Raw genomic sequence first — 11,242 nt, forward strand, 5'->3', positions numbered from 1 at the left:
AGAATCAAATAGAATAGATCAGGGGATCCCGAACTGCACCCTAACAAGGCCCCATATATTGGTGGATTGCAGCCCAAGGCCCCCCTTACATGGGTCTTGCCACACTATTTCTGCCCTACCATAGTAGGTCTGTGTGTCAGTGCTGCAGTAGGATATATAAAATACTGAATGCAGAGATGAAATCGATCATTGTACTCGAGCTCTTAATTAATGAGAATATTATTTAGCTTATTTTCGTTTATTTTGTTGTACAGTAATTATTCAAGTATTTGTTTTGTTTTGCTATGCTTTTTCTTCCAACTTGCTGCGGACCCCTTAGCACCCCTTCGTGGCCCTCCAAGGGGTCTCCGCCCCCACTTTGAAAAGCACTGTAATAGATCATTCAGTCATGCAGTGCATTTTATTTCTTCTTCTTCTTTTTTTTGTACTCAAAAGATTAACCACTCCCTGCACCTCCATCCATTGCTGAAGTGCCCTTGAGCAAGGCAGTGAAGGCACCTACAGTAACTGCACACTGCTCTAGGGACTGTAACCAATAGCCTGTATTTATCTGCAAGTCGCTTTGGATAAAAAAGCCTCTGCTAAATGTAACGTATTCTAATGCAATGTAATGACTGCATGAATGATCAAACAGCTGATGACTTGAAAATTATGAGATGACTGTCATGTATGTTGATGTGGAATTTGGGATGAAACCGTGAATATAGCCTGGCATCCCAATGCTTCAGGCATATTAAATTACATTACATATAGCTGACGCTTTTGACCAATAACAGAAACCACTGGCTGCTACATCAGCTGTAAGACTGCACTCTAGTGGCCACAGGATGTATCACACGGCAGTAATAAGCCTGTGGAAGAGGAAGTGGGTGTTAATCAAGCTGATGAGAAAGGCCAGCTCTCATGCATGAGCCTCGCCTAACTCTCCTGAGCCTTGTATGAGTTCACTTATAATTCATTGTTTTACTATTGCAATTAAGGCTGGGACTTAACAATAGTAATTTCGATCAATTGACTACACAAACATTAACATGCTTAAAAAAATAACGCATTTTAATCACACTATAATATAGTTACGTAGTTCCGGATTAGACTAGTGGAGGGCAGCATTACACATGATGGTGTACAGGCTGCTGAAATTGATTTGATTTCTCTCTTCTCTTTTCAATCTAATCTATCAGCCTGAAAAAGTGGAACTTGCTATCTGTAATATGTCATTGCTCACCCTGCCATAAGCCTCACCGCATGCCACTGGTATGTACAGAAAGGAAACACAGGAGTGAATTGATTATACATATGTTTATTCGTTTGGCTATACAGCAGGCCTATTCATTATACTGTGTGTGCGCACATACAAGGAAGGACACAGTGAAGAAAAAAATCAGCTTCAAATCTGCAGTTTCAGAACTTTTGAGAAATATAAACTCTATAGATGTCCATGATTTGTTAACAGATATAGATTCTTTCATTATGTCATTTAAAAAACATTCACAAAAAAACAGAAATAAAAGAAGAGGTGTGCACATTCAGACACATGTAACAAAGGTGCCTCAAAAGCCTCTACACTTATGCTACACTTCCCTAGATTTGTTGACTTGTTTTTGGACATACACTCCTCATTTCTTATTATAGTACACACAGAGAGGAAACAACAGAAGTAGATAGACTATAAATGTAGCCTATTTGTTGATAATGGTAATTAAGTTATACAGTAGGCCCATTCGTTATATTAATGTACAATGAAGACACACCCGGAAGAAGGAAGAGCTTCAAATCTGCCTTTTCACCTATTGACTATACATGTGGCTTGGTCACATAGTCCGATTTAACCTGAGTCTTGTTAGGGTGTTTCCCTGTGACTCTTCTGGCTTTTGGAAACGTCCTCGAAATGACCAAGCATATAAAAGAGGGTTCACACAGCTATGTAGCATAGTCAGAGTCTTCAAAGCACCGTAGCCTAAATACGCAACATTGTTAAGCTTTTTTGATACTAGCGGATTGGTTGATCTTTGAGCAAGTCCAACAATCCTCACTAGGTTCAACGCATGATAAGGGATCCACAGTATGAAAAAAGTAATGAGGATTGCAATCACTAATCTGGCCAGTCTGGGGTTTCTGAAGAAGGGGGTCTCCTTGACCTTCTTGTGGAGGCAGAAATAAAATATCGCCATGATGGAGAGGGGAATTACAAACCCCAACAGCGTCTCAAACAAAAGAATGCCAATAGTCTCCCCATCAGTGACTCGTCTACAGACCTTATTTTGTCCATCTGCCAGGTCTGCTTTGACCGCGGCTGGGCTGGCGAAAATCAGAGCGAGTGCCCACAGGCAGAAGAGCAGAAGTTTTTCTCCTTTTCTGCCCAGCTTGGCCCACTGGCTCCGGTGCAGAACCAACACGTATCTCTGGACACTGATGAGAATCACAGTCAGCATGCAGGCATTGGCACTGGTGTAGAGGAGGAGAAAGGTGACTTTGCAGAGGCCGCGGCCTAACACCCAGGCAAAGTTCCAGTTGTATATCCACAGCGGTACAGAGACCAAACGCAAAATGTCTGAGGCAGCAAGATTCAACAAGAGATGAAGGGTGAAGCTGTTCTTCTTGAGATGCCGAAGGAGGAATACCACAACAGCAATGTTAGCAGGGACACCCAGCAGGAAACAAATGCCTAGAATCCCAGTACCGACCTGAACCACCTGGTTCTGCAACGAGATACTGGAGCTGTTTGAGCTGGAATGGTTCAGATGCTCCATATTCCCACTGTGTGACTTCAGCTGAGCTATGAACCAACGCTATGCTGAACACTGAGTGAAGCATCGCAAGCGCTTTTTAACACAGTGGTTGTCATGTACACGTCACTCCATAGTCATATCCTTTCCCTGTTACCAGTACTAAGAAACCCCGATTTTTATACATATTTTTAGGTTGTGCTGTTTTCATGATCTTCACAACATACTTCTGTCTAGACCACAACCACATCCTGATACCAACATCACACGTCTACTACATGCCAGAGATGGGAACAAGCCAATTTTCAAGCCATGGTCGTGTTTTTGTAGGGGACATGTTATATCTCTTAGTGAATGAGATTGTTTTCTGCTTTCAATAGACACAGGCATAGGGGCCTACATACAGGGCAGGGCTGTGGCCTACCGGGAGCCTACTATACATATCAAAATGATGACCTAAACTAGAGGGAGGAGCCATACTTGCTTCCAAAGGTTGTGTAATGATGGATGGAGGGCCAACACTAAGAGCCGGTAGTTAGCCAGAAGGAGTATCTTGCACAATAGAAGTATCGGTCCTACAGTATGGCTCTCATACTTGACCGTAGTGGCTCTCTAGAAAGAACTGAAATAGAACATTTCTCCAACTGGGTATAAACAACAGTGTGAGAGGTGACATTATTCATTGAAATGCTTGTGTACTTTATCTATTAGAAAATGTTGTCTGTGAAGGTATTCATGACAAGCATACATTTGTGAATGGGCAAAATCAACACAGAAACTAACATACTCTACCTTTAAAGGGACACTGTGCAGGAAATGGTCAAAAAAGGTACTGCAACTATGCTGCTTATTGAAATTGGGCTGCCTATTGCCAAATGTGATCTTTACATGAAAGTTTATTAAGTAATCAACAAATAGTTTCTAGTATGGTCCAAGTACAGTCATTTTTGCAGCTAAAAATGGCTATTTTTGGAAATTCAAAATGGCGGACCATGGAGAAGATCCCCCTTTTCATGTATGAAAAGTGTAATTTTTCTAGTCATAATGAATACTTAGAATTTGATGCAGGTGGTGAGTATTCATGAAAGAGGTAACATTAGTGATTGGGCAGCATGAATTCTGGAAATAAACTACTAAAAATCTCACACAGTGTCCCTTTAAGCTGTCCTTCCACACATTGGCATCTACATACAGTAGATGATAAAGCCACATCATTTTTTTTTCTTGTCAAACGTTTTTATACAGGACTCTGTGTGTGTGTGTGTGCGCGCGTGTGTGTTTGTGTGTGTGATAATGTGTGACTGCGCTTGTTTGTCGGCCGAAGGTTGTTTTGAAGTGTTGCCACAGGTGGGGACAATAACCTAGAACCAGAAACAGACACGGACAACGAGACAGGTGAAAACACTAGGGAGACCAATAAGGGCCAAGGGGTGGAGACAGACTATTGACAGCAAGGTGGACACATGGCAAAGCAAAACAAATGCACAGGAAGTAAACAAAAGCACATGGAGTCAATGACTCAGAAAGTAAACAAAGGCAAGAAAACACACGAGACTGAAGACTAGGAAAAAACAAGAACATGGCTGACAGGACACACAAGAGGTAAAGCTACAAAGACAGGAACTCAAACATGATTCAAAAACTCAACTAAAAAGTCCAACACAGAAACACAAAGTCTGAGACCCTAACAGTAGTAGGTTACTGTTTAACAGAACAGAACAGAGCAGCCATCTCCCCATCAACTCTGTCCACTTGCATGGATCACCACACGCACATGTACAGACACCCATGTGTGTGTGTGTACCTGGACGTGCGTGTGAAACATTTTGCAGTGAAGATTTATGCGTCTGTCAACTGCCTGAATATCCCCTAATCATGTGTCCCATATTCCCTCACACTGTAACTCTCACACCCATTCAAGCAAATAAATAAGTACATTACATGAAAATGCAACATAATGCATATACAGCACATCAGAGCCAGACCATTTTCAGCATTTTGGGTGGTTATTCAACACCTGCAGAAAATTGAACTCTATGTCTGTCTCAACACCACACCATAACTCAATTGATGTGTTTAAGCATCATTGGTACTGAACGTCTAAAATTATGTGCTTAAGCATCATTGGTACTGAAAGTCTGAAATGACGTGTTTAAGCATCAATGGTACTGAATTTCTGAAATGACGCGGTTAAGCGTCATTGGCATCAAGTGAGTTAACTGTCTCAATCGTCCTGTTGGATTTAGCTAGTTTTTTGTTAGCATCTGCTACATCACTGCAGGCGCGGGTCTGAGTGGCCATACTTAATGTGACAGATTGGGTTGTGCCCCCCCTACCTGACTGATTCCAATTGGTTCCTGGCCCCTTTCCGCGGTTGGCTGAACTGTGAGTGTAGGGACTCTTATGTTGATAAATTTAGCTCTGGGACGTGACGTGGGCCTCTTTCCTCTCAGTTGTTGTTTTGGGAGCGCCGGCCGGCGTGTGAGCTGCTGCTAGCCGTGATCATTAGATTCTGTAGATTCTGTACCTTCAGGTAGGCATTTCTCATTCATACTTAATGATGTGTCCGATCGCCCTATTGTCTGAATTACGGACCTAATTCTGTGACTGTATTCCACTTCTAGCCACTTTTGGCGTGGAACCACACTCTGCTGTGAACTGGCTTTCACTTCGCGCTGCCTATACTGCACCGGTGTTGCCTCTCGTTGGTTGGTGTGTCGCCCCATCATCTGTGCCCTGTGGCAGGCCTGATTTGTGGTGCTTACGCCGGCCTTGGAGTAGCCAAAGGGGTTGGCCCCTGTGTATCTGACTGCAGTCAGTGGATGGTAAGCTGGCATATGCTACGTTGATGTTGTTGCTTCGATGGTAACGATGACCTTAGTCACTAAATCTACCCTCACTTTCCTCAGTGTGTGGTCCAAATTGCGATTGTTCCGAACCACGGATCTATGATCAGGTTAGCGGTGCCTCTCTGACGCTGTAAGTATTCATTTCTTCCTCTTGATTGTCGCTGTCACCAATTACCTCAGGCTAGTGAGTAATGGGTACCTGTCTGTTACAGGGGGATTGCTAGCTACACTCCTCGGAGGTTGCTGTTTTGTTGCCATCAAACTCTGCGCCAGTTCCGAACTGGCTCCACCTGCTCGTCCTGTTTTGGGCCCACGGTTTATTTGTTTAGTTTTCCTGTGACCTCACTTTCATTTGGTTTAATTATTTTTCATTTGTGTTGGTTTGTTGTTTTCTGGCCCATTTCTTGGGACATCAGCCTCCTCGCGGCGCATTGCGCAGGGCTGGTTACTACCTGTGTGTGTTGAGTGTGCGTGTGTGTGTTCAGTGTGTCTGTGTGCGTGTGTGATTGTCATCTAGGCACGGCACCGGAGACAAGTGTACACCCCCCTCCCGTCAACCTACGGCGGTGTAGTTCTCCCCTCTCTCTTGCTACACGAAAGTTAAGTTGCATCTAGTCATCACTGTGTATGCAGATTGTGTAATACATTAGCACGTGTCATTCTCGCCATTAAGTGTCTCTCTCTTCTCTCCTCCCTGGATAGGTATGGAGTTGCCATAGCGCACCGGTCTTCGGGTGGTGGATTCCCTCACTTTTCCATTGCTGTGTGCACTTGGGTGACTATTACTATTTTGCTGTGCTAAGTAGCAGTAGTAGATGTGTGTTTTCTTTTTATTTTGTGTGAGTACTATCTTTATTGTGTGTGTTTATTTTGTGTGGCCTTTTCCCTAGCCTTTAACTATCCCTTTTCAACCGTGCTGCTATTGGTTAGCCTAAGCCTAGCTTCCTCCCCCTTTCAAGAGTGACACCAGTGCCCTGTCTACCCCGTATTGGGGCGTTGCTTATGACTGAGTGTAGCCTCCCTTCTCTCTCGCACAGGTGCCGTGCGTGTGTATGTGTAGTGTGTGTATGTGGCCACTGGCGGTTTTGTTCCACATTACTGCTCGCCAGTGAGATAATAGGGAATTTGTGCAATATTGTGTTATACCATTCATCCATGTTGTCTTCTGTAATGTATTACCAGTTGTCCCCTATGCATCACCACTGCACGTTGTACATTTGAACTACCTGACTGCAATGACCTACATGTATATTTTATTGATTTGTATTACCATTCTATCTGTGAAAAGAGAAATAAAACACGAACTTGACCCTTGCCTAAGAGTGCTCCGAACCTGTGTCCTGGTTTACTAATTTGGGGGGTAATTTCACTCCTAGGTTGTCTTCCCCCACCCTAGGTGGCGTAGTCGTGCAAGAGCTGAGTTGAATTGAATTAACTGTAAACGTGCCACTGTTACAACTGGCGTAGATTTCGGCAGGAGAGCACTCTTAAGGCAGAGTTTTGTAAGTGTGTTGTGTGCATTGAGTGGTGGTGCTGTTAATTTGACTGTTTCTCTTTCATCAGGAGCGAGGAGCGTGGGCCGGTGCGGTTCCAGGTGTAGGGTTGGCAGCAAAACAGCAACTTCCCATTAGCTCAGTTGAGTCTGCTTTCAGGTAGGGGATCGTTTCTTTTGGTATTGGTGGCATGTCTGAGATGGAGGAAGAAATGCAACGGTTGAGAGACCGGATTGCCCAGTTGACAGCCGATAACGAGCGCCTTCAACAGCCAGCCACTGACTCGGGACAGTCACAGGAGCCAGCTACAGCGGCTGCCCCAGCGGCAACCACAGCTGCAGAGCGTGTTGTGGTTATCCCTAGAGACCGTAAATGTCCAAAGTTTAACGGCAAGACGGGGCTCCAAATTGTCGAATGGATTGAAGAAGTGCAAGCTTGCATGCGCTCTAAGCGGTTGCCTCTTGCCGATCAGGCCGACTTCATTTACGACCACTTAGAAGGGGAGGCAAAAGATGAGATTAAGTACCGCCCTGCCACCGAGCGAAAAGACTCCACAAAAATGTTGTATGCTTTACGAGAGCTTTATGGCTGTAGCCGATCCTATGTAACACTGCAGCAGGCCTTTTTCTCCTGGCAACAGCAAGAGGGTGAATTTTCTTTAGCCCTTATGGCTTTAATGGATCAGGTTCGGAGACGTGCGCCTAATGGTGTACCCAACTCTGAAGTCCTGCTTCGTGATCAATTCATTGAGCACGTGCTGGACAATGGCCTTCGTCGAGAGTTGAAGCAATTTGCGCGGCGTAAACCTGAAGCAACACTCTTGGAAGCGCGTAAGGAAGCCATCCAGTGGGAACAGGAGGGACTCCCTGGTGCAGCTAGGGCGCGAAGCTTTTCCTTGCCATCTGCCTACGGGGTTCAATATGGCATGCAAGGCCGTTCCCCCTTAGCCCCGTCGGCACCCTCAGCAACCAGCGATCCTGAGTGGAAAGAACTCTTTAAAAAGCAACAAGAACAGCTTGATCGGTTAACACAAGCAGTAACAGCCCTACAGCGTGCGCCAGTATATAGTCGCCTTCCACGTACTGGGCCTCTTATCTGTAGGAGATGCCATGGAGTTGGACATTTTGAAAGAGATTGCACTGTACCAGGAGTCCCTTTCCGGCCTCGGGCCCACTCAAGCTCTGGGCAACCTGCCAATTCGGGAGGGGCCCCGTCTTCTTCCCAGCAGGCGGAAAACTGACACCCGCTGAGCTGCCGAGCCACAGCTCAGTTGGGGGCTTTGCTGACTCTTCCCAAGGTGAGGTCTCTGCCCTCATGTCATCATGTCCGACTCTTGATGTCATTGGTGGGGTGTCTGTTCCCTGCCTGCTGGACACCGGTTCCATGGTGTCCACCGTTGCAGAAAGTTTCTTCTTAAAACAATTCATGCCTTGGGGTCCAGAGCGTCTGCAGTCTTGCCATTGGCTACAATTGAAGGCTGCTAATGGCCTGCCTATCCCGTATGTAGGCTACTTGGAATTGGAGGTCGTTTTGTGCGGCAAGGTAGTACCACAGTGTGGAATTCTGATTGTGAAGGACCCTCACGGAGGCCCATCTAGTATCCCTGGGGTCCTTGGAATGAACGTGATCAGCCGTTGCTATCAAGAACTTTTTGGTGCACATGGTTCAGCATTGTTCCGTTCTCCGTCCGTCTCCCGGGCCCCAGGCCCTGTCGTTGAGGCTTTACAGCGTTGTCATGATGCGGCGGTTCATGTTCCATCAGTCCAATCGGGGGCTGTTCGTGTGCGAGGTCCACGGGCGGTCCGGATCAGCGGTGGGACCATGCGGTTCGTGGCGAGCACATGCCCCGAACAGCTTTCAGGACAGACCACGCTGTTTGAACCATCAGAGTCAGGATTACCGGCTGGGTTGCTGGCTTCACCCTGTTTAGTTCAGATCAATCAGGGCACTGCTTTGGTACCTGTGGTGAACGTTGGGGTGACTGATGTCTTGCTTTACCCACGTGCTAACTTGGGGTGTCTCACCAGCGCGGATATAGTGAGCCTCCCTGCGGGTGTGTCGGAGGTTCCATCAGTTTCGGCGTCTCTGGCATCCCAAGCCGCCTCTGTGGATCATGTAGACTGCCTGGCTGAAGTGGATCTATCTGTCCTGTCAGAGCAGGAGCAGGTGGAGGCCAGGGGTCTGCTGACTCGTTATCAAGATGTGTTCTCCACTCATGATGGTGACCTGGGATGTACGCGGTTGATCTCTCATGACATTCCTCTACTGGACGAGGCCCCTGTTCGGCAGCGACACCGGCGCATCCCTCCCTCTGATTATGATGCCGTCAAGGCTCATATAAATCAACTTCTGGAATCACAGGGGATTCGCGAGAGCAGTAGTCCGTATGCTTCGCCCATTGTCTTGGCTAGGAAGAAAGACGGGAGTCTACGCATGTGTGTAGACTACCGCCTCCTTAATAGCAAGACACGCAAGGATTCCTTTCCATTGCCTCGGATTGAGGAGAGCCTGGATGCCCTAGCTGGGGCCCAGTGGTTCTCCACCCTGGACTTGGCTAGCGGCTATAACCAGGTCCCGGTCTCGGAGCGTTACAGGCCCAAAACGGCATTCTGTACCCCATTCGGGTTATTCAAGTGGAACAGGATGCCTTTTGGGCTCTGTAATGCTCCGAGTACCTTTCAACGCCTCATGCAGAGGATGTTCGGGGATTGACAGTGCGAGTCCCTCCTGCTATATTTAGACGACATCATCGTCTTCTCGTCCTCCATCCAACATCACCTGCAACGTTTGGAGGCAGTATTGGCCCGTCTTCATACAGAGGGGTTAAAGGCCAAACTTGAAAAATGTGCTTTCTTTCGAAGACGGGTGAACTATCTTGGGCATGTGATCTCCCACGAAGGTGTTGCGACTGATCCAGCAAAGATTGACGCCGTGGCCTCGTGGAAGCGTCCCAGTCATGTATCGGAGCTGAGGTCCTTCTTGGGCTTCGCGGGTTATGCCGCAGGTTCGTGGAGGGTTTTTTCCAAACTAGCCGGCCCGCTGCACAAGTTGGTCGCCGACCTCTCTAATGGGAAAGGAAAACGGAGGGCTGGCCAGGATTTGGGGGCCGCCTGGACAGGGCAGTGCGAAGATAGCTTTGAGGCACTGAAGGCGAGGCTGGTCTCCGCACCCGTCCTGGCTTATGCCGACTTCTCCAGGCCTTTCATTTTAGAGGTCGATGCCAGCCACTGTGGCCTGGGAGCCGTTCTCTCCCAAGAACAGGATGGGGCGGTACGTCCGGTGGCCTATGCCAGCCGAGGTCTGAGGCCCACTGAGCGCAACATGAGTAATTATAGCTCTATGAAGTTAGAATTTCTCGCGCTCAAGTGGGCCATGACTGAGAAGTTCAGAGAATACCTCCTTGGCCAGCGATGTGTGGTCTTTACTGACAACAACCCCTTGAGCTACTTGCATTCCGCCAAGTTGGGGGCCACCGAGCACTGGTGGGCGGCCCAGTTGGCCGCCTTCGACTTTGAGATCAAGTACCGGTCGGGCCGCAGCAATAAGAACGCTGACGCCCTATCCAGACAGTATATGTCTGGAGCCAGTTTGGGGGAATATGTGTTGCCGGGCTCCGTCGTACCCACTGACTTGCAGCTGGCCCAGGCGTTGTCATCAGAGCCGGCGACTCAGTGCTCCATGTCGGTGTTCCCACAACGGTCCGCCCAGGAGATTCGGACCCTTCAAGAAGCTGACCCAGCGTTGGGGTCTTTGCTGGTGTTTTGGCGGCGGGGTACCCGGCCCACGCCAAAGGAGAGACTTGTGGCTTCGAAACGAGTGATGGGCTTTGTGCAGCACTGGTCTCGCCAGGTAGAACGGGAGGGTGTCCTATATCGTTGGGTTTTCAGGCCAGATGGAAAAGAAGAATTCCTCCAGGTTCTTTTACCCTCTGCCCTCCAAACAGAGACCCTACAGCAGCTTCATCAAGATCACGGACACCAAGGAGTGGAGCGCACCTTCGAGTTGGTGCGGCTGCGCTGCTTCTGGCCCGGTCTGCTGGCCGACATCCAGGAATGGTGTCGGAAATGTGAACGATGCCAGGTGGCTAAAGATTCCGGTCCGGCTTCTCACAGCTTCATGGGTCACCTCCTTGCTTCCCGGCCCAACGAAGTTGTGGCAATTGATTTCACCCAGC

The 11,242-nt window shown here is 47.7% G+C and overlaps 1 long non-coding RNA gene across 2 annotated transcripts; it reads left to right on the plus strand.

Moving 5' to 3' along the window:
* Positions 1-5,184: 5,184 nt before the first annotated feature.
* LOC134438540 (uncharacterized) lies at positions 5,185-7,592 on the plus strand. 2 transcript variants are annotated; one of them, XR_010032615.1, is made up of 3 exons: positions 5,185-5,259; positions 5,351-6,350; positions 7,139-7,592. It is a non-coding gene; the product is annotated as an uncharacterized LOC134438540 (long non-coding RNA). The 2 variants fall into 2 exon arrangements; XR_010032614.1 differs by lacking the exon at positions 7,139-7,592 and having other exon boundaries at positions 5,351-7,095.
* Positions 7,593-11,242: the final 3,650 nt, after the last annotated feature.

The sequence above is a fragment of the Engraulis encrasicolus genome, chromosome 22 (genome assembly GCF_034702125.1).
Source record: "Engraulis encrasicolus isolate BLACKSEA-1 chromosome 22, IST_EnEncr_1.0, whole genome shotgun sequence".
NCBI lineage: Eukaryota > Metazoa > Chordata > Actinopteri > Clupeiformes > Engraulidae > Engraulis > Engraulis encrasicolus.